The 23,698-nt window shown below is 46.4% G+C and overlaps 1 pseudogene; it reads left to right on the forward strand.

Moving 5' to 3' along the window:
• Window positions 1-478: 478 nt before the first annotated feature.
• On the forward strand, window positions 479-596 carry LOC134930110 (5S ribosomal RNA; annotated as a pseudogene).
• Window positions 597-23,698: the final 23,102 nt, after the last annotated feature.

The following is a 23,698-nucleotide window of genomic DNA, read 5'->3' on the forward strand; positions in this document are numbered from 1 at the left end:
TGCCTGGCTCAACTCCAATTCCTGTGTGTATCTGAGATTTTCAAATAGAAGGGGAAAAGAAGGAGAAAAAAAGGAGAAAAGTGATTTTCACAGCAGGGCCACACCATCATTGCCTCAGGACTTCCATCAACCTGGGAGACCCCATCTGATATTTCTGATATATATATATATACTTTTTTGACATTAGAACCCGTGACTGCCTTGGTGTTTATAGGACTTTCAGTTATTAATATCAAAGGGATTCAAGACTCACCTCTGAAAAGAGGTGGCACCATAAACAGTCCATCTTTGAAGCCAAGACCCGGCAGACTTCACGCCATTCCTCAAGTGTGGGAGAATATCAGAGAACATTTGACACTACTTGTTCCCTGATTCGGGAGCACTCTTAACATCATGGGCCTTTACAAGATAACTCTGGGAAATCCTCCCAGAACCTAAGATACAGAGTTCCTGGTGTCATCAGGTGTGGGATATATCTACCTGCGGTCAGACCATACTGAGTATGCCCAACCTCGTCTGATCTTGGAAGCCAAGCACTGTGGGCCAGGTCAGTACCTGGTTGGGAGACCACCAGGGAATACCGGGTACTGCAGGTATTTTTATCCAAACCCAGGACACAGGACCAAGAATCACCTTTCTCCTTTTTTTCTCCTTCTTTTCCCCTTCTATTTGAAAATCTCAGATACACACAGGAATTGGAGTTGAGCCAGGCATAATTTATTGTTTGGTTACCTGTTTTGATGTTTTCTTCTGGTGATATTTTTCACAGTATGTTAAATTGATACAAATCCAGGGAGAAAACTTTACACCAATACATAAGATTTACACAATAATAATTGTTTGGAGACACCCATATATTTTCGCTCACAGAACCATATAGCCTAACTGGCATCGTCATTATATTCAGTTATTTAGACTATATCATAGCCATTCCACTATTTGTAATCAATAGTATTTTTTCTTGTCTGTTTTTCCCCCCCTTCCTTTTTGCCTTATAGTCAATATTTTATGAAGGTCGAAAATAAAAGTTATATTTTAAACAGAACTCATCATTTCATTTATCATCAAAAGTGTGCCCCAGAAAAGACATATAGTCTTTCTTTTTCTCTTTTGGCTCCGGTACTATACGGGAACCATCTCTCCCCCCTTTTTTGTGCACTAGTTTACTGAACTATCTCTGGGAGCACCACCAACCCAGCGCCTAATACTAATTATTTGTGTTGTATATTGGCCAGATGTTGGTTTATATATTAGAGCTTTTGCTTTAATGATATTATCCTAAAATATTAGATACAATTGAGTGATCCTGTGCAGACTCTACCAATCTTTTTTCTGGGATCTACTGGGGGCAAACTACTGGGGGGCATCTACTGGGGGCAAACTACTGGGGGGCATCTACTGGGGGCATTACTTCTGGGGGTCATCTACTGGGGGACATTATTACTGGGGGACAACTACAAGGGGGCAAGCTACTGGGGGCAGACCACTGGGGGCAAATTACAAGGGGGCAAGTTACTGGGGGCAAACTACAAGGGGGCAAGCTTCTGGGGGCAAACTACAAAGGGGCTATCTACTGGGGGTAAACTACAGGAGGGCATTACTACTGGGGGCAAACTACAGGAGGGCATTACTACTGGGGGCATAACTACAGGGGCATTACTACTGGGGGCGTAAGTATAGGGGCATTACTACTTGGGGCAAACTACAGGGGGGCTAAACTACTGGGGGCATAACTACAGGGGCTAAACTACTGGGGGCATTACTACTGGGGGCTAAACTACAAGTGGGGCATAACTACAGGGACTAAACTGCTGGAGGCATAACTACAGGGGCTAAACTACAAGGGGGAAAACTACAGGGGGGCATTACTGCTGGCGGCTAAACTACAAGCAGGCAAACTACTGGGGCTAAACTACTGGGGGCATTACCACTGGGAAGCTAAACTAAAGGGGGGGGGGGGTAAACTACTGGGGTCATAACTGCAGGGGCATTACCACTGGGGGCATAACTACAAGGGCTAAACTGCAGGGGGCTAAATGACTGGGGTCATTAGTACAGGCAACATTACTACTGGAGGCATTGGCAATACTACAGAGGGGCATTACCATTAAGGGCATTACTACTGGGGGCCCTTCTAATGAGGGCATTGTAAAGGGGGCACTTCATAAGGGGCATCACTCCTGGGGACATAAGGGGCACTACTATTGCGGGCATTGTATAAGGGGCATCACTAATATGGGGTCTATATAAGGGACACTACCACTGTGGCCGCTACCAGTACAGTGGACATTGCATAAGGAGCACTACTACTGTGGGCATTGTATAAGAAGCAGTACTGCGGTGGGCATTATGTGTATTACGGGGTGCTACTACTGTGGGCATTATTACTATTCTGTGACCACACCCCTTTCTTTTTGAGACCACACCCATTTTTTTGCGGCGCGCACAATACCTTTATTACGTGGGCGCCGTGGGGTGGGGGGTGAGTTTCACCACCTCTCTAGGACCACTTTAAGCACTGCTTGTTAATAATTAATAAATTTTGCCCATTGTGCCTTATAACCAATGCAGACAAATGGCACTGATGAACCCATTTGAATGTATGTATCTCTAATTTATATTTTTCCCCAAGAATATAACAGCTGCATAATGGGGTAAGGTGCAATCAGGGAGATTGCTGATCTATTCAGGCAGTCAGGGAGATTGCTACTATTTCAGGGAGTCTCCTGCAGGAGGGTAGGCAACTATGCACAGGGGGTCACAGGCTGTGAGCTGTTTTTCAGTTCAGAGATTCAGCCTCCTTATTTCCAATAAAGCACCAACAGGGTGTTAAAAAGGGTAATATTTATTAAATACAGTACAGGTTAAAAATCAGGAATTCAATATAGAAAAAAACATGAAATAATGTAAAATGTAAAATAATAAATTAGGAAGTGAATGGGAATGCTTTCTATAGCAGCTTTGTAGCTTGTACACCCCACAAAGGGTTGTAGGCATGGCCGGACTGGCCATCTGGCACTTCTGGCACATGCCAGAAGAGCCGATGGGCAGGTGGGCCGAATCGGTCACTCAGAGAGCCGGGAGAGCCGCGCACAGCGCAGCCTCCGGCTCTCTGGTTCCATCGTCTACATGGAAATGGGGGCATGCCCTGAGTCCACGCCCCTGGACTCGCGGCGCGCCCCCGCCCCCAGCAACTGTCGCCATGGTAATGGGGGCGTGCCACGAGTCCACGCCCCCATGACTCGCGGCACGTCCTCATATGTCGCGCGACACGCCCCCTGCTCACGATTGCCAGGGCCGAATTAAGGCCCTAGTCTGTCCCTGGTTGTAGGGATGGGTGTGCTAGTGGTGCTGTAGCCCATGGTGCAGGGCCCTGAGAGTGACACTAGCAATGTCCAATGGCCCCGCCAACTGGCTAGTGGGGTGTATGGAATGGCAAGCACTGCTGCAGTGCTGGCCTGAACGTCTGGCAGCTTTAAACTTTCTACTTCTGATTTCCCTGCCCCCTGGGAGCCCTCCCCTGCTGCTGACTCAACACATTTAACAGTTTTGGTAGCGATGTCTCCTGATTATATTTTTAGATGTATGCTATTTTACTGCTTTAAGTTAAGTGACTAATAACACTTAATAATAATAATAATAATAATAATAATAATTACATTTTCATCAGTCCTTGTTATGTAGTTGTACTTCTCCATTCAGAGTGCACAGTGCAAATTAAGCAGAATCAGAACAATGGAGCAAAAACTCTTCAATGTAATGTGTGGGGTCCTTTTATAGGATTCGGCCAGGATCTTGATGGTCAGGATCCTGACTGTCAAAATGCTGACGCTGGCATCCCAACACAGCTAAGAAGACTGGCGCCTGAATCGCATCAACCAGAATCCCGATTGCTCTTCTCCCGGCACGCAGGACATGTAAGTTGTGGGGGGGAAGGGGTAGGTAAAGGCTGTGGGAGGAGGGTTAGGGCAGGCTGCGGGAAGGGGGTGGGTTAGGTTTAGGTTGCGGAGCGGGGAGTTAGGGTTAGACACTCCCAGGGAGGGTTAGCCTGCAGGGGGGTTGTTAGGTTTAGGCTGCGGGGGTTGAGGAGGGTTAGGTGTAGGCTGCTGGCATCCTGACCACTGGCATAATGAACCCAACCCCCTTGTATGGAGCAAGAAAAACTCACTCCCTGGTGTCTTCTTTTGGGCTGCTGTTCAGCTCTTCGTTGTGTTACACATATCCTTGCCCTTGTTAGGTTTTTATCAATTCATTCCATATGATAACAGCACCTCTGCTTGTGTGCATAGGTAATAGCCAGCTGGCCAAAGATGTTGATCTGTGTATACTTGCACTGCAATTTTAAAAAGAAAAGCATGGAAAGTTCCAAGATAGTATCATGGGATAACGGGTTATAAAACAGTGCTTTACTACAAATAACATACCATGGTTTGCTCAAATGAGAAAATAAATACAAAGATGGGGGGTGGGGTGGTGGTGGGGGGTCATGGAGACTGCACACAGAACCCCTTCTCTCTTAAGCCACCCCTGCCCATCCAATATACAAGGATTCTAGTGAGGACTGGTATGTATTCATAGATAATAATGCACAGATTTATCAAGCCTTGGAGAGTAATTAATAGCACGGTGATAAAGTAGCAATCAATCAGCTCCTAACTGTCATTTTTCAAACCCAGTCAGTAACATGGCAGTTACAGTGACATGCGGTGAGGTCAGGGGCTGGGGAGGCACTGCAACTAGCCCCCCCCCCCCCCCCCCCGCAAAAAAAAAAAAATGCAGCTTCCCCCCCCACCGCTAAAACCAGCACCAGGCAGAACCAGCTGGGGGGGGTAATGCCATAGCAGGGGAGACACTCAGTGTGGGGTCCCCCTGCCATTATACACCCCCCAGACAGTCAGCCCAGTGTTGGCATTCCTCGGAAAGTGGGGCCCCCAAAAAATGAAAATGGGGTCCCCCCTCCCGAGCAATAACCAGCACTAGGCTGATAGCCCAGTGCTATGCCCCGCACCCCTGGTGGCGGTGGGTGCGGGGTTCATTGTATGCTCTGTTCTTTACAGGTGGCCTACAGGTCCCAGCAAGCCTGCCCCAGCATGCTGGCACTTGGAGAACCACAAGTGCCAGCATGCCTGGACATAAATGGCCTGCTGGCACCTGCAGTCCACCTGTAAAGAATAGTAATATTGTTCTTTACAGGTGACCTACAGGTCCCAGCAAGCCTGCCCCAGCATGCTGGCACTTGGAGAACCACAAGTGCCAGCATGCCCGGACATAAAGGGCCCGCTGGCACCCGTAGTCCACTTGTAAAGAAAATATTTAAAAAAAAAACACAACACATACTTAAAAAAAAACAACTTTATTAAACAGGGTCTTCACCTGGGGGCGGCGGCCTTTAAGCTCTTTTGCGTGGCCGCCGCCTTCCCAGGGCTTCTGGCGTCTTCACCTGGGGGTCGCCACCTCCCCAGGGCTTCTGGCGTCTTCCTCCGGCGTCTTCACCTGGGAGGCGGCGGCCTGTAAGCTCTTTTGCATGGCCGCCGCCTTCCCAGGACTTCCAGCATCTTCACCTGGTGGGCGGCGGCTGCTAAGCTCTTTTGCATAGCCGCCGCCCATCCAGGACTTCCGGCGTCTTCGGTCTTCAGGAGCTCTTCTCAGCTCCTCCTCCGCCGTCGGACTGACAGCCGCTGCCTCGTGCTGACTTATATAAGTCAGCGGAGGGGGCGGGGCGATGACGCGGCGAGCCATGATTGGCTCGCGGCGGCCATCTTGAATTTCAAAAATGGCGCTGAGGCGCCATTTTTGAAATGGGTACCGCTTCCGCTGCCAAACTCTGCTGAACTGTAGGTAATGCCGCGTCCCACCGTCGCCCGCATCACCGCCGCCAGCACCTCCGCCGCCCGGCCCGCCGCATCCCGCACCGCCACCGAGGCCCACACAGTGATTGACAGCGGATCCAGTGACGGATCCGCTGGCCAATCACTGTGGCCTCACTGACAGGGGACGTGCTTTCATAGGTTGAAAGCACGTCCCTGTAGGAAAGCGGCACCTCTAATGGTGCCGCTTTCCCATACAATTTCAATGGGCTTTTCCTGCCCATTGTTAGGCCCCACCCGCACCCGCCCCCCGCTCCCATAACTTTTATCAATCGGTACGGGAGGCACCACGATCGGTGCCTCCCAAACTGATTTAATCATGAGTCTAATAATAAAGAAGATACTTATGTGTCATAAGTATCTTCTTTGTATTATTTTACTCATTAATGACAGGGGAGGCACTGCCTCCCCTGCCTCCCCTGACTGCACGTCCCTGGGCAGTTAGGAGATGATTGGCTGATACTTTACCACCGTGCTATTTCTCGCTCTCCAAGGGGCATATTCATTATGAAAAAATTGTGCAATGAGAATTTTTAGTTTTCAATTCTCATTGCATTCTCAAATCATTTTTTTCAGTATTCAGTATGCCCACATGAGAAAATTGTCACTTCCAAAAAACTAGTCTTTTTGAGAAGACAGTTTTTCAGAACAAGGGTAATTTTCCCCATGTGAGCTGTCCCCTTACAGGGAGGGATAGCAGCTCCACTACCCGCCTGTTCTCCCTCCCTGCATTCTCACCCCCGGTGTCTGCTCTCCGCCCATCAAGGTCACAGCAGCAGGTAGCAGGGGTCACTGCAGCGGCAGCAGGGGTCACTGCAGCGGGGCAGCAGGGGTCATGGCAGCAGAGGCAGATGTCAGCCCCTGCCGTGTCTCCGCTCCCAAAAGCCTCTGCCAGTGTGCCTGCTGTGGATCCTCTCCCTTTAAGGAGAGCAATCGCCACAGCAGCTTCCTCCCCTGCCCCCCGCTGCCAGCACCGTAGAACCGGGGCTGCCCATCTGCAGAGGTCGCTCTGCAGCCGCGGCCCCCGCCTGGACTGAGCTTGGTTTCTGCAGCGCGGCCCTCCACCCCTCTCCCTCCCCGCCACTGAGGCTGCCTGGTGGTGGAGATCACAGCACAGCTGGGACTTTCAACTGGGTATGTGCAGCTCGCCTCTCCCCCCGCCACCTGGGCTGCCAGGCGGCATAGATCACAGTTCCTCACCATCCCTCCTGCCTGCGCCGGCACATTAGTACAGGGGCTGCCCGGCTGCAGAGCTCTCTCTGCAGCCATGGCCCCCCTCCTCTCCCCTATCCCTACTGCACAAGCTTCCATGTAAACGGCAGCTTGTGCAGAGATTCGGGAGCTGTTTGCCATCTCAGGATGACAAACAGATTCTTAATTAAACTCCAAAAAAATATCATGGGGAGTGTAGAAATTGTGACATTTTAAGGATAATGAATATGCCCCCAAGGCTTGATAAATGAGCCCCTAAATCTTTAATCTCTTAATTTACGAAATATTGTGTATGGTGGTACAGTAGTTTGTAATTTCTGACAATTTTGCCTAGTACCTGTATTTGGAGGATAAAAAGATGAAATCACCAACAATGTACTGATCTCGGTGAGCGGCATCACCACGTGTTTCCCCTTCCGGGTCGGGCCAAATGACGACGGGCATACACACTGGAATATCGCTAGCAATATTGCATATATCGCATAGTGACTTCATGCTGCGGCCGGCCGGAGCATGCAGCTTTGAACGATGAGTCCAAATGGAGCTGCATGCACGGCCGAGACCGAGGGTCGTTAACATCAACAGCTGCATACACACTGGGCGATATAATAAACTATATCGCTCAGGAAGGCAATATTTCGCTAAGTGTGTGTGCACCTTAAGGAACCATGGAGGTCATTCCGAGTTGTTCGCTCGCAAGGCGATTTTAGCATAGTTGCTCACGCTAAGCGGCCGCCTACTGGGAGTGAATCTTAGCATCTTAAAATTGCGAACGAAGTAATCGCAATATTGCGATTACGCACCTCGTAGCAGTTTCTGAGTAGCTTCAGACTTACTCGGCATCTGCGATCAGTTCAGTGCTTGTCGTTCCTGGTTTGACGTCACAAACACACCCAGCGTTCGCCCAGACACTCCTCCGTTTCTCCGGCCACTCCTGCGTTTTTTCCGGAAACGGTAGCGTTTTTCCCCACACGCCCTTAAAATGGCCTGTTTCCGCCCAGTAACACCCATTTCCTGTCAATCACATTACGATCGCCAGACCGATGAAAAAGCCGTGAGTAAAATTACTAAGTGCATAGCAAATTTACTTGGCACAGTTGCAGTGCGGACATTGCGCATGCGCATTAAGCGGAAAATCGCTGCGATGCGAAGATTTTTACCGAGCGAACAACTCGGAATGAGGGCCCATGTCACCATTCTTGAGGGTGTGGCCTAGTCTAATATTCATTTCTCAAATAAAAATATCTCTCTATTAAAGATTTTTCAGTAACAGTACAGACATATAATGCAATACAACATTGGGAGGGGAAAATAGTTCCCTCTATCACACAAATAAAGACAGTTGCTTGCACATAAGACAGCAAGACAAAAACATAAAATATAAACTCAGCAGAGTAAAGTATAAATCTAAGAAAACTATCAGGGACGTCAAAACAACCGCAACAATTTTAGACTAGAATAGGTATTCATCTGTTAGCAGCACATTTTTCCTCTCTGTATGCAGAGCGGTTCCCAGCTATGAGAGGGATGGGTACCTCAGGCAGTGCAGTGAGGCTTACCATGTATATCACCCGGTTCCCCCTGGTCTAGCCCAACACTGTTGACTCCTACCATACTTGCCTACTAACCCGGAAATTGCGGGAGACTCACGATTTTTCAGGTAGTCCCCACCATCCCTGGAAGTCTAGGCAAATCTCCCACATCCCACCCGCTTTCTAATGAAGGGGCAGGATTGGGAGATAAGTGCAGCACTGAATAGAAGTGGCGGGGCTTAATGAAGCTAATTGCGCCATGCCATTTTATAGAGTCTAGCCCCCCCTCTCTAAGTAGCCAGCAGCATCTCCTCTCCTGGCTTCTTCGGTAGAGGTAAGTATAGCTCGTACCAGTCTGCCATCAGTTCCAAGGGGGTAATTCCAAGTTGATCGCAGCAGGGTTGTTTTGTTTTTGTGCAGGGTAAATACTGGCTGCTTTATTTTTACACTGCAATTTAGATTTCAGTTTGAATACACCCCACCAAAATCTAACTCTCTCTGCACATGTTATATCTGCCCCTCCTGCAGTGCACATGGTTTTGCCCAACTGCTAACATACTTGCTGCTGCGATCAACTCAGAATTAGGCCGCATATTGGTTCCTGTTGGATGATGTTACTCTGCTTTTGTATCTAAAGCTATTAAAGTAAACCTGCTTTATCTCCACCCCTGAGAGGCCTTAAAGTAAGCAAGCGGAGCAATCAATATTAAAAAACATGGACTCCAACCTGCTAAAAAAATCCAAAGGACCAAATTATTATGTATTCAATTACAGAGAACAGAATTTAATACTGAGTGTTTATGTTGAAAATGAAATTGCATTTTATAACCTGATCGAGCGCTTTTCAGTTTGAAAAACCTTGTACACATCTAAAATGTGTGACTTTAATCCTCGATGGTGCTAATTATCACCCATAGAGACTGCAGTAGAATTCTCAGTAATAGTAACAGAGGAGAAATATGCATTTTGCTTCAGGGATTTGAAAAACTAGTGATGAATTTGCTTCACCTTACTGTACTTACTGCAAGATACAGTGTTCACTTAACAAGGCATAATCATATGCAGTATTATAAGAAGACTATTTTTCACAGTATTGCATTAGGGCGCAAGGTCATATAACGTCATCCCCATCTTCCTACTTTTTACTTTTATTGTTCACATTGCTATTTTCAAACTAAACCATTCGCTAGTTCTTAATAATAAAAGTCTTTTGTGCATAGTTAAAAATAGAGATGAGCGGGTTCGGTTCGTCGAGATCCGAACCCCCCCGAACTTCACGTGTTCTACACGCGTCTGAGGCAGCCTCGGATCTTCCCGCCTTGCTCGGTTAACCCGAACGAGGCCAAACGTCATCATCCCGCTGTCGGATTCTCGCGAGATTCGTATTCCATATAAAGAACCACGCGTCGCCGCCATTTTCACTCATGCATTGGAGATTGAGCGGAGAGGACGTGGTTACGTTCTCTGCCTGAAAAGCCCAATATCTGTGCTCAGTGTGCTGCAAATATCTGTGGTCAGTGTGCTGCATTGTGCTGACCACCAGTATATTATAGTAGTACAGTACAGTAGGCCATTGCTGTATCTTGCAGCTCCGTGTCAGACTCAGTTCTAGACAGTATCCTGATCAGTGCTCAATATCTGCTGCATTGCTGTGTGACCAGTATATGCTATATAGTAGTACAGTGCAGCATTTTGGTGACCACAAGTATAGTAGTACAGTACAGTAGGCCATTGCTGTATCTTGCAGCTCTGTGTCATTTCAAGTATCCATATCTGTGCTGCATTGTTGTGAGCAGTATATAGTAGTACAGTGCAGCATTTTGGTGACCACCAGTATTTAGTTATACAGTACAGTAGGCCATTGCTGTATCTTGCAGCTCCGTGTCACTTCAAGTATCCATATCTGTGCTGCATTGTTGTGAGCAGTATATAGTAGTACAGTGCAGCATTTTGGTGACCACCAGTATATATAGTAGTACAGTACAGTACAGTAGGCCATTGCTGTATCTTGCAGCTTCGTGTCACTTCAAGTATCCATATCTGTGTTGCATTGCTGTGAGCAGTATATAGTAGTACAGTGCAGCATTTTGGTGACCACCAGTATATATAGTAGTACAGTACAGTAGGCCATTGCTATTGATATAATAATATTACTGGCATATAATTCCAAACATTAAAAAATGGAGAACAAAAATGTGGAGGGTAAAATAGGGAAAGATCAAGATCCACTTCCACTAGTGCTGAAGCTGCTGCCACCAGTCATGGCAGAGACGATTCAATGCCATCAACGTCGTCTGCCAAGGCCGATGCCCAATGTCATAGCAGAGAGCATGTAAAATACAAAAAAACAAAAGTTCAGTAAAATGAACCAAAAATCTAAATTAAAAGCGTCTGAGGAGAAGCGTAAACTTGCCAATATGCCATTTACGACACGGAGTGGCAAGGAACGGCTGAGGCCCTGGCCTATGTTCATGGCTAGTGGTTCAGCTTCACATGAGGATGGAAGCACTCATCCTCCCGCTAGAAAAATGAAAAGAGTTAAGCTGGCAAAAGCACAGCAAAGAACTGTGCGTTCTTCTAAATCACAAATCCCCAAGGAGAGTCCAATTGTGTCGGTTGCGATGCCTGACCTTCCCAACACTGGACGGGAAGAGGTGGCTCCTTCCACCATTTGCACGCCCCCTGCAAGTGCTGGAAGGAGCACCCACAGTCCAGCTCCTGATAGTCAAATTGAAGATGTCACTGTTGAAGTACACCAGGATGAGGATATGGGTGTTGCTGGCGCTGAGGACGAAATTGACAAGGAGGATTCTGATGGTGAGGTGGTTTGATTAAGTCAGGCACCCGGGAAGACATCTGTTGTCCGTGGGATGAATATGGCCATTGACATGCCTGTCAAAATACAAAAACAATCACCTCTTTGGTGTTGAATTATTTTAACAGAAATGCGTCCAACAGGTGTCAAGCCGCGTGTTGCCTTTGTCAAGCTGTAGTGAGTAGGGGTAAGGACGTTAACCACCTAGGAACATCCTCCCTTATACATAACCTGGAGCGCATTCATCAGAAGTCATTGACAAGTTCAAAAACTTTGGGTGACAGCGGAAGCAGTCCACTGACAACTAAATCCCTTCTTCCTCTTGTACCCAAGCTCCCAGTGCAAATCACACCACCAACTCCCTCAGTGTCAATTTCCTCCTTAGACAGGAATGCTAATAGTCCTGCAGGCCATGTCACTGGCAAGTCTGACGAGTCCTCTCCTGACTGGGATTCCTCTGATGGATCCTTGAGTGTAACGCCTACTGCTGCTGGCGCTGCTGTTGTTGCTGCTGGGAGTCGATCATCATCCCAGAGGGAAAGTCAGAAGACCACTTGTACTACTTCCAGTAAGCAATTGACTGTTCAACAGTCCTTTGTGAGGAAGATGAAATATCACAGCAGTCATCCTGTTGCAAAGCGGATAACTCAGGCCTTTGCAGCTGTGTTGGTGTTAGACGTGCGTCCGGTATCCACCGTTAGTTCACAGGGACTTAGAGAATTTCTTGAGGTAGTGTGTCCCCGGTACTAAATGCCATCTAGGTTCCACTTCTCTAGGCAGGCGATACCGAGAATGTACACAGACGTCAGAAAAAGAGTCACCAGTGTCCTAAAAAATGAAGTTGTTCCCAATGTCCACTTAACCATGGACATGTGAACAAGTGGAGCAGGGCAGACTAAGGACTATTTGACTGTGACAGCCCACTGGGTAGATGTATTGCCTCCCGCAGCAACAACAGCAGCGGCGGCACCAGTAGCAGCATCTCGCAAACGCCAACTCGTTCCTAGGCAGGCTACCCTTTGTATCACTGCTTTCCATAAGAGGCACACAGCTGACAACCTCTTACGGAAACTGAGGAACATCATCGCAGATTGGTTTACCCCAATTGGACTCTCCTAGGGATTTGTGACATCGGACAACGCCACCAATATTGTGCATGCATTACATGTGGGCAAATTCCAGCACGTCCCATGTTTTGCACATACAATGAATTTGGTGGTGCAGAATTTTTTAAAAAGCGACAGGGGCGTGCAAAAGATGCTGTCGGTGGCCCGAAGAATTGCGGGCCACTTTCGGCATTCAGCCACCGCGTGCCAAAGACTGGAGCACCAGCAAACACTCCTGAACCTGCCCTGCCATCAGCTGAAGCAAGAGGTGGTAACAAGGTGGAATTCAACCCTCTATATGCTTCAGAGGATGGAGGAGCAGCAAAAGGCCATTCAAGCATATACATCTGCCTATGATATAGGCAAAGGAGGGGGAATGCACCTGACTCAAGCGTAGTGGAGAATGATTTCAACGTTGTGCAAGGTTCTGCAACCCTTTGAACTTGCCACACGTGAAGTCAGTTCAGACACTGCCAGCCTGAGTCAGGTCATTCCCCTCATCAGGCATTTGCAGAAGCAGCTGGAGAGGTTGAAGGAGAAGCTAAAATGGAGCGATTCCGCTAGGCATGTGGGACTTGTGGATGGAGCCCTTAATTCGCTTAACCAGGATTCACGGGTGGTCAATCTGTTGAAATCAGAGCACTACATTTTGGCCACCATACTCGATCCTAGGTTTAAAGCCTATGTTGTATCTCTCTTTCCGGCAGACACAAGTCTGCAGATGTTCAAAGACCTGCTGGTGAGACACGTGTCAAGTCAAGCAGAACGTGACCCGCCAACAGCTCCTCCTTCATTTTCTACCGCCACTGGAGCTGCCAGGAAAAGAATCAGATTTCCAAAACCACCCCCTGGCGGTGATGCAGGGCAGTCAGGAGCGAAAACTGACATCTGGTCCGGACTTAGTGACCTGCCAATGATTACTGACATGTCGTCTACTGTCACTGTATATGATTCTGTCACCATTGAAAGAATGGTGCAGGATTATATGAGTGACAGCATCCAAGTAGGCACGTCAGACAGTCCGTACGTATACTGGCAGGAAAAAGAAGCAATTTGGAGGCCCTTGCACAAACTGGCTTTATTTTACCTAAGTTGCCCCCCCTCCAGTGTGTACTCTGAAAGAGTGTTTAGTACAGCCGGTCACCTTGTCAGCGATCGGCGTACGAGGTTACTTCCACAAGATGTGGAGAAGATAATGTTCATCAAAATGAATTATAATCAATTCCTCCGTGGAGACATTTACCAGCAATTGCCTCCAGAAAGTACACAGGGACCTGTGATGGTGGATTCCAGTGGGGACGAATTAATACTCTGTGAGGAGGGGGATGTACACAGTGAAAGGGGTGAGGAATTGGAGGATGATGATGAGGTCGACATCTTACCTTGTAGAGCCAGTTTTAACAAGGAGAGATTGATTGCTTCTTTTTTTGGTGGGGGCCCAAACCAACCAGTCATTTCAGCCAATTCCATCTTGCACCTCTTTTTTATCTTTGCATCATGTGATGTTTGGGGCCAATTTTTTTAAGTGCCATCCTGTCTGACACTGCAGTGCCACTCCTAGGAGGCAGGTGTTTGTACCGGCCACTTGGGTCGCTTAGCTTAGTCATCCAGCGACCTCGGTGCAAATTTTAGGACTAAAAATAATATTGTGAGGTGTGAGGTGTTCAGAATAGACTGAAAATGAGTGGAAATTATGGTTATTGAGGTTAATAATACTATAGGATCAAAATTACCCCCAAATTCTATGATTTAAGATGTTTTTGAGGGGTTTTTGAAAAAAACACACCCAAATCCGACAAAAAAATGTAAGGGAGGTTTTGCCAAAACGCGTCCGAATCCAAAACACGGCCACGGAACCGAATCCAAAACCAAAACACAAAACCCGAAAAATTTCTGGTGCACATCTCTAGTTAAAAACAAATAGCAAATGTAAACAAGGAATGAGTAAACCTCCTCATGGCTGAGGATTGCCCTGTGAACGTACCAGTGATAATACATGAACCTTAACTAAAATAACGACATGAAGACTTGACTTTTGGCAGAAACAGTTAGCTTATTTTTTTTTTTTAATGATCTATAAACTTTAAATAGCTGTAAGGAAAAAAAATTAATTAGAGAATGATGGCAAAGAAAGAATGGCTAAACTTCTTCCAAACCCCCAAAACTGACATTATCATAAACCAAACAAACTAACAACACAAAGGTACCCACTAATTACTTCTACTTTGAATACCCACCCGGAAGTGTAATGATGATGCCACCAGTAAGGTGGTGCAGCAGACATAAACAATCAACCCAAAACTATTAACCAATGAAAACACTAAGCTAGATCCACCCTAAAACAGGTAACCTGACATTTTTTCCCTCCGAATAAAAGCTAATGCAGGACACACTGAAGAAAAACATTTAAAAAAATCCAGTACCAAAAGGGACAGAGGGTGTTAAGACAAAAGTAAAAGAGACTAACCCAGCCCCAAACAATATATTTGTGAGGGTTTATTTAAATTATTTTTACTATCAGTGTTCTTAGTGCTAGGAGTGTGCATCTGCATCTCTCTTCCTCCAGCATAGTATTAGAAGCCTCAGCATGATAGCACCTCTTGATATCTTTAGTAATAGGGTGTGTAGTCCAGTTCCCCTCCCTTTTTCCACTATATTTGTGTATATATTGTACACTGGAAGGCAAGGCTTCCTTCCTCGGGTATTGGCACCCCTACCATTTATCCTCAGGTGTTTTAATTAGCTGGGTTCCTGCATTTCAGATCACACATTGATAAGGCCCTATTTAGAGGTAAGTCCTGGATACATTTATATAATGTAATAGTATTAGGAATGTTAGGGACCCATGTGATGAAGTTACATGGCCGCGGTACATGGGCCCACATATTTGCGCAAATGTGTGCTAAGAACTTCAATTATACTCCATGTTAATTGTGAGGGTTTATTTAAATTATTTTTACTATCAGTGTTCTTAGTGCTAGGAGTGTGCATCTGCATCTCTCTTCCTCCATCATAGTATTAGAAGCCTCAGCATGATAGCACCTCTTGATATCTTTAGTAATAGGATGTGCAATCCAGGTTCCCCCCTTTTTTCCACTATATTTGTGCATATATTGTACACTGGAAGGCAAGGCCTCCTTCCTCTGGTATTGGCACTCCTCCCATTCACCCTCAGGTGTTTTAATTAGCTGGGTTCCTGCATTTCAGATCACACATTGATAAGGCCCTATTTAAAGGTAAGTCATGAATAAATTTATAGAATGTGATCGTATTAGGAATGTTAGGGACCCATGTGATGAAGTTACCTGGCCACGGTACATGGGCCCGCATATTTGTGCAAATGTGTGCTAAGAACTTCAATTATACTCCATGTTAATTGTGAGGGTTTATTGAAATAATTTTTACTATCAGTGTTCTTGGTGCTAAGAGTGTGCATCTGCATCTCTCCTCCTCCATCATAGTATTAGAAGCCTCAGCATGATAGCACCTCTTGATATCTTTAGTAATAGGATGTGTAGTCCAGACCCCCCCCCCCCCCCCTTTCCACTATATTTGGGCATATATTGTACACTGGAAGGCAAGGCCTCCTTCCTCTGGATTGGCATTCCTCCCATTCACCCTCAGGTGTTTTAATTAGCTGGGTTCCTGCATTTCAGATCACACATTGATAAGGCCCTATTTAGAGGTAAGTCCTGAATAAATTTATAGAATGTGATCGTATTAGGAATGTTAGGGACCCATGTGATGAAGTCTCCTGGCCACGGTACATGGGCCAGCATATTTTCGCAAATGTGTGCTAAGAACTTCAATTATACTCCATGGCCCTCATTCCGAGTTGTTCGCTGGCAAGCTGTTTTTAGCAGATTTACTCACGCTAAGCCGCCGCCTACTGGGAGTGAATCTTAGCATCCTAAAATTGCGAACGACGTATTCGCAATATTGCGATTACACCTCTCTTAGCAGTTTCTGAGTAGCTCCAGACTTACTCGGCATCTGCGATCAGTTCAGTGCTTGTCGTTCCTGGTTTGACGTCATAAACACACCCAGCGTTCGCCCAGACACTCCTCCGTTTCTCCAGCCACTCCCGCGTTTTTCCCAGAAATGGTAGCGTTTTTCCGCACACACCCATAAAACGGGCAGTTTCCGCCCAGAAACACCCACTTCCTGTCAATCACATTACGATCGCCTGAACGATGAAAAAGCCGTGAGTAAAATTCCAAACTTCATAGCAAATTTACTTGGCGCAATCGCAGTGCGAACATTGCGCATGCACACTAAGCGGAAAATCGCTGCGATGCGAAGAAATTTACCGAGCGAACAACTCGGAATGACCCCCCATGTTAATTGTGAGGGTTTATTTAAATTATTTTTACTATCAGTGTTCTTAGTGCTAAGAATGTGCATCTGCATCTCTCTTCCTCCATCATAGTATTAGAAGCCTCAGCATGATAGCACCTCTTGATATCTTTAGTAATAGGATGTGCAGTCCAGGTCCCCCCCTTTTTCCACTATATAAGTGTGATATCAAACCCTTTGTTGGTGTGGTGCTATACCTGTACTCAGGGCCGGCGCCACCACTAGGCAGCTTTAGGCAGCTGCCTATGAGCGGCGACCACTGGAGGGCAGCACCGCACACTGATTGAGAAAGAGAACGCTTTCTCTATCACCCTGCCTCGCCTCAGCTCAGCCAAGCTCCTCCTCTTCTTTAAGAGATGAGGAGCAGCCAGGGATATTGTGGGCGCCCAGTTGTCAGCACCGAGTCTGTGTGTGCTCAACGTAAGTCAGTGTAATGCATTTCTTTCTAAACACTGACTGTTCCTCTGCAATCCTGCCGCCCGTCCACCTCCACGATAGCACCCGGCAATGGCATAGATTAGATATACCCGCCCCGCACTATTACAGCATGGATTGTTCAGACTGACGGACATGATTGGGCTCCCGCTGCCCCGCATAATACCCGCTCCGCCTGTGATTGACTACCGCATCTTGTTACCTGCCCCCCCCCCCCCCCCGCGATTGTGCTCCCGAATGTTACCCGCTCCCCTCACAGCGATCCCGAGATTGGCTTCTGCATCTTGTTATCCGCCCTTCTTCTCTCTGCAATCCTGCAGCCTCCCCCCATCTCTGCGATAGCACTTAGCATATTATATATACCCGCCCCACGCTATGGGCCTAATTCACACATGATCGCTAGGTGCATTTTTACATCCCTGCGATCAGGTAGTCGCCGCCTACAAGGAGTAGGGGAAATCGTTGTGCAGGGGTGCGATCACATGTGCAGGAGAGCTGCACAAACAGAAGTTTGTGCAGTCTCTGCACAGACCAGGACTTACTCTTCCAGTGCGATGATCGGGGCCGGAGCTGACATCAGAAACCCTCCCTCCAAACGCCTGGTCCCTCCTGCGTTTCTCCGGACACTCCTTAAAAACGGTCAGTTGCCACCCACAAATGGCCTCTTCCTGTCAGTCACCTTGCGATCGCCCGTGCGACCTCTTTTCTCGCACCATCCGTCGCTGCCCGGCGCTGCGGACCGACGCACCTGCGCATTGTGGTGCATATGCATGCGCAGTTCAGACCTTATCGCAGGCTGTACAAAAATGCAGCCTGGCGATCAGGTCTGAATTAGGCCCAATGACGGCAACATCAAATAGTCAGACTACTACCGCATGTGTGTCCAACCCCCCCCCCCCCCGCACACGCGCGATTAGTCTCCCGTATGTTACCCGCTCCCCCCACCAGAAGTGGGCTTCCGAATCATGTTACCCCCCCCCCCCCCCCCGTGATTGGGCTCCAGCATATTACACTCACCCCTGGCGATTGGACACCCGCATCATGTTACCCACTCCCCCTGCCACCACAATTGGGCCCCCGCATGTTACCCGCTCCCTCCCCCCATGATTGGGCTCCCACATCCTCCACCATGATTTGCTTAGGGCGCCTATAAATCTTGCACCGGCCCTGCCTGTGCTTCCAGACGACGGGTGGATTAGACCGTTCCAACGCCTTCTCCTTCACTGAGGGCCTGTGGCAGAAGGATGAACACCCCAGGGAAGCCCCACGGATAGATAACAGGCAAAATCACGGTGAAGACAATTTATTGTGCAGGAATCAACTGGTTACCATTATAAACCAATCTCCGTTAAGGTTGATCACACGTAATAAGTATTAGTACAATACGCAATTTATTGTTGTGGGCTAAATAACCACTGCATATTATCTAGCTGAAAGGCACGTAAATAGTATTACCAAATAATTTGCATAAACAGGTATAATGTTAAACCTCAGAACAGAGTCATCACATTCAGGTAAGTTTGAGACAAAACAACCATTTCCCTCTACTGAATTATTGCCTAAAGCGTCCACAAGGTGGCGCTACAAACTTAACCTAGCTTTGTGTCTCTGAACTTCTTTTAGTCCTTTTAACAAGCAAACAAACTCCCAATGAGAGTTATTTAGGAGACCAGCAATACTTGCAGGGGAGGTGTGTGGGTCTGTATACTTATCACACAATGTAATATTTCCTTGAGCCAATAGTACTTCAATGTCTTAGAAACTTTTAGGGACCGCAGGGAAAGCAGAGTTATTCCGGATAGAATTCCAAGCCACAAATATAGTTCAGCAGCCTGAGGGAGGTTGACACAATTTTGTCCCTTGTAATTGGGGGAGTAGATTGGTATTCCCTAGTGAAGCCCCCAGTGTTTTCCTGGTTTGGCACGAGCCCTAAAGTGACACACGGACAAAGTTCCTGTACTGCAGCTTAGGGTTTAGCTCAGGTTACACCCAGATGGCCGAGTCTCATTAACCCAGATGGGGTTACAGCTGCAGAGTTTAACTGTGATGCGGGCGTCCCCTAGACTAACTGTCCTCCAAGTTAAAGGGCAGAGAATCACCAGCTGGGGTGCTGCGGCAATGGTATCTCCCTTGCAAAGGCAACTGATGGGATCTGTACTGTGGGAGCTGAGGGAGCAACTCTTTAGTGGCAGTATAATCAGAGTGTCTCTGTTTAGGGTCTGGTGGGCGTATTGCCAGGAGTGGTGTTGGGTAAATATTGGACACGGTTTTGCTGGGCAGTCCCCCTAGGAATAGTGGACTGGCAAGGACTGTGGTGCACTCAAGTACCTGCATCAGGCGACGGCTCCTGACGGTCACCTCTCCTTTGCGGCTCCGGTCACTGCTCTCAGCCAACTGCAGTGCGGTGGTGCTCTCTCTCTCGCTGGGTGGCCACACAGCGCTCCCCTGATCGGCTGTCTCCTGGCCGCTGCCCCGGCGGCAATATGATCTCCCCTGCTCTCTCGGCAGCAGCGTGACTACTCCACTCTCCGGCGCCAATACCGCCTTCCGCTTCTCCTGCTCTGCGGCGGCCAATACCCGGATCTCCAGCTTCCCTTCTCAGGGACCCGTCCTTCTCTTCCCTGTGTCCTAGTGCTCTTCTTATGCTGGCTAGCGTTGCCTAGCAACCCACCAGCCGATTAACCCCTGCTCTCCCATTGAGTGTGCCTATATGCAGTAAGGTACACAGCAGTATATCACACAAGCCCTAGAGTAAAGTCATCCTCCCCCTATATATCTAAAGGATAAACCCTACCACCTGATATCCTACTAGGCCCGCCCCGAGCTTCTGAGGTTTAACCCTCTCCATTCCTATCTAGTCATTACGTTCTACTTTTGTAAAGGAGAGATACTTATTACATTTAAGCTTTAGCTAATTGCCCTTGTGCCAAATTTGGAGTGTGCTTACATACAGAGGAGCACTTTGAAATGCGCAGTGCTTGATGGAATATCGAGGTGCCCATGGCCAACATCAAGATGTTTTGCGATATTAGTGTCTAAGCTTCGAAAATAATGGGCACATATTACAGTGAGGCCAGAATAAAGGAAGTTTAAAAGGCAGAGTTCTCCCGAGATAGGTGATGTTTAGAAAAGTTGTTTTTTTATTATAAATAGGAAAGATCTGTTTTAGTTAAGTCTATCAAAAATAAAATCCACGTATAGAAAAAGAAGATTTCCTCATTGAGTTTTGGTTCTTGGTGCTGTTCAATGTACTATTTATATTGATAATATCATATTGTTGCTTTGGAATGTTGTAAACTGCTAAAGCATAAGGTACAAGTGTGTGTATTTAGCTGGTCGATGGGTTTTGGATAGATGTTTGAGAATAATGGACATACAGGTTGTGACTGTAGCTCCTTAGGGATACTGTATCTCCTTCACAACATTGCTGGTGACAATGAGTGGGTTACGTGGTACCAAAAGATATAAAATGTAACTTTTTATTTTCTTATCCTAAAAATGAAGTGTGTTTGTGGCACATAACAAACATATAGTAATTATTATTATTAGTATTTATTCTGAGCCCACTAAATGTTTTTTATGTGCTACAAACACACTTTTTATTTTTACAATAAGAAAATTAAAAGTTAAGTTTCATATGTAACATTCAAATCAAATTATTTTCTACAAAAACCCAACAAAAGAGTCCTCCAAAAAAGGTATTTCTTTCTTGTGATCAATTCTCTCTATTAATCCTCATTTGCACTGTTTTATACATGAAAACCTATCTGATGATTCAAATTTAGTTGTTTTTGTTTTTAATTAAAAAAAATACAGCTGAATAGTTGGCAGTAAGCTTAGCCCTATTCTTCCTTCTAGCCTGCCATCCACTTTATGTGCTCACATAGGGCCTAATTCAGACCTGATCGCTAGCAGGCAATTTTTGCACTGCTGCGATCAGATAGTCGCCGCCTACAGGGGGAGTGTATTTTAGCTGTGCAAGTGTGCGAATGCATGTGTAGCAGAGCTGTACAAACAGATTTTGTGCAGTCTCTGCGCAGCCCAGGACTTACTCAGCCACTGCAATCACTTCAGCCTGTCCAAGACCGGAATTGACGTCAGGAACCCTCCCTTCCAATGCTTGGACACGCCTGCGTTTTTCCAACCACTCCCAGAAAACGGTCAGTTGTCACCCACAAATGCCCTCTTCCTGTCAATCTCCTTGTGAACGGCCGTGCAAACGGATCCTTCGCACAAACCCATTGTGGTGCATACGCATGCGCAGTTCAGAGCTAAACGCCCGCTGTACGAAAATGCAGCCTAGCGATCAGGTCTGAATTACCCTCATAGTCAGTTGTTGATAACAAAACCTCTGTCTGCTCCATGTGTCTTGCATAATCTGCGGGGAGTGGTTCATTTAATGCGTAATTATGCGATAGACAGCAGCAGAGCATAATATCAGACACTTTTGCCAAATGATATAATAATATGCCTTCAGAATTATCAACCTTGTTTTTTATAGACCACAGGTGCATTATGTCATGAATTGGGTGGCTATATGTGCCTCCTTATACTTATTCTCAGTGGGAAATTGATAATTTTACAATGGAGTCAGAAGCCAGGAGCAACAGCCTAGGCCTAAATCACCTGTTTTGTGTGTGTGTGTGTGTGTGTGTGTGTGTGTGTGTGTGTGTGTGTGTGGAGGGGGGGTTGAATTAGAACAGTATAGCAACAGGTACTATTGCTGCTTCTTTAACGCATGCAGATAAATTACCAAACAACCATCCCCCTGGCATTTGACTCACCTCAAATTTTGCAGACAGGGGTGATTTGCTGACAATGTAGGCATCATGGCATGAACCAGGATATAAGTTACAACACTCATGAATTTAAGTTTAATTATCTCATCCAACAAAAGTGTCAGATATTGTGTTATGCTGCTATCTATTGCACATTCATGGACTAGGTATAATTTGTATAAACATGTGCATTATTCAACTCATGAAGCTGCTGATGCTGCTCTGATTAATGCTTCTGGGTTGTCTCAACATTTCATAACCTTGGACAGTCATTTTTCCTACATCCACACTGCTTCATATGTTTTTGGGTACTTAAAAGTCACCACAATAATTTCCTACTAATAGAATGGTGTTTAGAATCATAAATCAAATGTCTAACATGATTTAATGCATTTGGAGATTTGAAATTCGATTTTGAGTTAAATTTTAAATAGATTTTAGTAAATTAGGGATTTCTATATTCGACTATGGTAAAACATTGATGTTTTGGAGAAATTCGATTTTGAGTGGGATTTCAGTTGACTTCAATTTGATGATCAATTTGACATTCAATTTTGCCTTTAGTAAATCTCTTCAATCAAAATCGAAAGTAAATTGAAAGCCATTCGTGGGTCTTAGAGAGTAGAGCCAATATGGCGTGAATGGCATAGAATCAAGTCATATTGGCTCATCACTGACCCACACATTTTTGCCATGTGTGCAGGGGGGTCCTAATGATGAAAAGTACCTCTGACTGGCTCCCAACAATGTCCTCCTGCTCCTGGCATCCTCTTCCCTTAGGCGCCAAAAGTAAGTGTTACTGTGTTGTTGTATGTGATCTCTGTCTTTGTATCTGTTCTATGTGTATGTGTGTTTGTATGTGTATGTATTCTCTATATGTGTATATGTGTTCTATGGAGATGCTTTCAGCATCCCGGCTGTCGGGATGCCGGCAGTCATGTGACCGATGCCGGAATTCCTCCACCACTCAGGAGTCTGACGCTGGATCAACAACAGCCAGGATGCCGAAGGTGAGTATTGGGGTTCAGGATTAGGGCCTGGAGGGGCAGTTATGGTTAGACACTAGGGAGGGTTAGGGTTGGGCACTAGGGAGGGTGGTTAGCCACCCCCGGGTAGATATCCCTAGCCTTCCCCTCTCTGGTGTCAGGATCTTTACAGTAAGGGTGCCGTTGTCGATCATGTGACCGCCGGCATCCCGACCTGCGGGATGTCATATGTATTCCATTCTATGCGTGTTTGTTTGACTATGTACAGGTATACTCACCGTCATTGCACCCGTGGAAAGCTGCTCAAATTAGTAATACCTCTCAGGTGCTGAAAGGGAGGGTTTGTTTTAAACTAATAGATACACAACACATATATATTAATGTAACTATAAAGTAATATAATGCTAGGTAAAGGATCAGGTATATTCATCCTATACATACAGCAGATTGCAGTACTGTTAATTTAAGAGGAAGAGGGGAGAAATATATATATAGCAATATATACCCAAGATCAAAATGTATTTGCGTTCATGCCCAGTGTCATTGTTATAAACCATCTAAATCAGTATGATCGGTGAGGCTATCCAAGTATAAAGTTTTAAATCTTGAAA

Source organism: Pseudophryne corroboree, chromosome 5 (assembly GCF_028390025.1).
Source record: "Pseudophryne corroboree isolate aPseCor3 chromosome 5, aPseCor3.hap2, whole genome shotgun sequence".
Classification (NCBI taxonomy): Eukaryota; Metazoa; Chordata; class Amphibia; order Anura; family Myobatrachidae; genus Pseudophryne; species Pseudophryne corroboree.